Source organism: Salvelinus namaycush, chromosome 2 (assembly GCF_016432855.1).
Source record: "Salvelinus namaycush isolate Seneca chromosome 2, SaNama_1.0, whole genome shotgun sequence".
In the NCBI taxonomy this organism is placed as follows: domain Eukaryota; kingdom Metazoa; phylum Chordata; class Actinopteri; order Salmoniformes; family Salmonidae; genus Salvelinus; species Salvelinus namaycush.
In genome coordinates, this window is record NC_052308.1 from 31,646,836 (window position 1) to 31,649,999 (window position 3,164).

Here is a 3,164-nt window from a genome sequence, read left to right on the forward strand (position 1 = left end):
CCTTGAGATAGAAGCTGTTTTTCAGTCTCTCGGTCCCAGCTTTGATGCACCTGTACTGACCTCGCCTTCTGGATGATAGTGGGGTGAACAGGCAGTGGCTCGGGTGGTTGTTGTCCTTGATGATCTTTTTGGCCTTCCTGTAACATCGGGTGCTGTAGGTGTCCTGGAAAGCAGGTAGTTTCGTCCCAATGGACCAGATCGCTTTTTCGGATTGTTTACCAAACGCCCTAACAAAAGAAGCTATTGGACATAAATGGACATAAATGATGGACATTATCGAACAAAACAAGCATTTATTGTGGAACTGTGATTCCTGGGAGTGCATTCTGATGAATATCATCAAAGGTAAGTGAATTTTTATAATTTTCTTTATGAATAATGTTGACTACCCAACATGGCAGATATTTCTCTGGCTGGTTTGGGCTCTGAGCTCCGTTCTCAGATTATGCTTTTTCCGTAAAGTTTTTTTGAAATCTGACACAGCGGTTGCATTAAGGAGAAGTGTATCTAAAGTTTAATGTATAATACCTGTATTTTCATCAACATTTATTATGAGTATTTCTGTGAATTCATGTGGCTCTCTGCAATATCACTGCATGTTTTGCAACTACTGAATCTAACACACCAATGTAAAATAAGATTTTTGGATATAAATATGAACTTTACAGAACAAAACATCCATGTATTGTGTAACATGAAGTCCTATGAGTGTCATCTGATGAAGATCATCAAAGGTTAGTGATTCATTTTATCTCTATTTGTGCTTTTTGTGACTCCTCTCTTTTGTGGGAAAAATGGCTGGGTTTATCTGTGACTTGGTGGTGACCTAACATAATCGTTTGTGGAGCTTTCACTGTAAAGCATTTTTGAAATCAGACACTGTGGCTGGATTAACAAGAATTGTATCTTTAAAATGATGCCTAATACTTGTATGTTTGAGAAATTTGATTTATGAGATTTCTGTTGTTTTGTATTTGGCGCCCTGCAATTTATTGGCTGTCGTTAGCGGAACCCCAGTCCTAGACAGGTTTTAAAGTAATGATGGACTGTCGTTTCTCTTTACTTATTTGAGCTGTTCTTGCCAAATATAAAATATATTTAGATTTTTTAACACTTTTTTGGTTACTACATGATTCCATAGGTGTTATTTCATAGTTTTGATATCTTCACTACTATTTTACAATGTAGAAAATAGTCAAAATAAAGAAAAACCCTGGAATGAGTATGTGTCCAAACTTTTGACTGGTACTGTACATGTTTTCTGAAGTCCCATACGGAGATGGGAGTCATTATGTCGGAAGACCGGGCGAGAAAGGCGGATGGAAAAAAGAAGCGAGGCAGAAAGAAAGGAGCGTGGTGCAAACCCGAACCGGCTGCGAAATACAAGCCGAGTACTTTCTCCTTTAGGTGAAGTACAGGAGAGAAAAATGCATGTTACGAGCAGTCGACGGATAGTGAACTTGAAATTGATCCTGACCAAATTGAGGAGAATGAACCTGTGTCTTCAGGTGAGGTGAAGGCTTTTAAGCCTCACTCCAATGATCAGGAAAATGCCAGAGTTGACTCTGGCGTACAATTTGTGGAGAAAGTGGCTCCATGCCTTTTGGCTGATCCGTTTGTGGTATCAGGCTGGGTGAAAAAAAGTGTTGGGTTCTGTCAATTCGGTGGGAGTATCCAGATGTGGACCTTTTCTAGATTTTCTTGTCTCCTGCTCAGAGGGAGAGGACGTAGCGCGTTTCGAGACTCTGGATGAAAGCGGTGTCCTGCTTTGCTATCCGGGGCAGAGCACTGCTGAAAGGAGTGATAACTGAGGTGGGGTTGAATGTTAAGGCGGGTCAACTGAAGTTGTGGATCCCTGGTGTCCGTGATGCACGCTGTTTGGTGCGTCGCAGACCCAGTGGCGAGTGCGAGACTGAGGAGACCCTGTCTGTCCTTCTGAGTTTTGATGCAGAGTGTTTGCCAGATAAAGTCATAAAAGTGTATGTAAGTTATCCCGTGAAAGCTTTTGTTTCGAACCCACTATGGCGTTTCAGGTGCCAAGTTTATGGTCATATTGCAGCAGTATGTAGGAGGGAGATTCCGAGGTGTGAGAAGTGTGCAGGACGGCATGGGACAAAGGAATGTGTAGTGTCAGTAGAAAAAGTGGAGTGTTTCATTGTGGGGTTGGCCATGTTGCTGGGGATCAGAAAGGTCCTGTGCAAGTGAGACAGATTGAAGTTTCCAGGGTTAGAGCAGTGCTGAAAATGTCATATGCTGAGGCAGTGAGAAAAGTAGATGATGGTGGGTAAAGGGTGAGGGAGGATCCCTGTGAGTAGGTTTGTGCTTTAGTAAGGTTGGCTTCTTGGCGTTTATTGCTATGGTCATTAATTGTACCGTACAGATGGAAAGGAAATCCCAGAAGATTGAATTGGTAGTAGCAGGAGCAGAGAAGTTTAGGGGTATCAGAGATTTGTGTGCAGAAGAACTACAGGGGGTTTTGAGAGAAGGGATTCCAGCCTGTAGAATCCATTGGGGCCAAAGTAGTGGGAACGGGTATTGGTAGTGCACAAAGGAACACCTGCTCTTTTCATGACATAGACTGACCAGACGAATCCAGGTGAATCTATGATCCCTTATTGATGTCATCTGATAAATTCACTTCAATCAGTGTAGATGAGCCTGGAGACAACTGAGACGGATTGTGTATGTGTGCCATTCAGAGAATGAATGGGCAAGACAAAAGTTGTGCCTTTGAAGGGGTTATTTTAGTAGACGCCAGGTACACCGGTTTGAGTGTGTCAAGAACTGGAAGGCATCTGGGGTTCACACTCAAGTTTCCCATGTGTATCAAGAACGGTCCACCACCCAAAGGAAATCCAGTCAACTTGACACGACTGTGGGAAGCATTGGAGTCAGCATGGGCCAGCATCCCTGTTGAACGCTTTCAACATCTTGTAGAGTCCATGCCCAGACGAATTGACAGCAAAAGGGGGGGGGGACAACTCAATATTATGAAGGTGTTTCTAATGTTTTGTACACTCTTTCTCTATATAGGGTTAGATGGCGAACCAATTTTATGAAAGGCAGCAATATGCGACATAGCGTCTAGCCTGCCGGAAAGCCACACGAAGACGAATTGGTACTCGTGCATCCGCGGTTCTTCTACCGCGCGTTCACGACTCTGG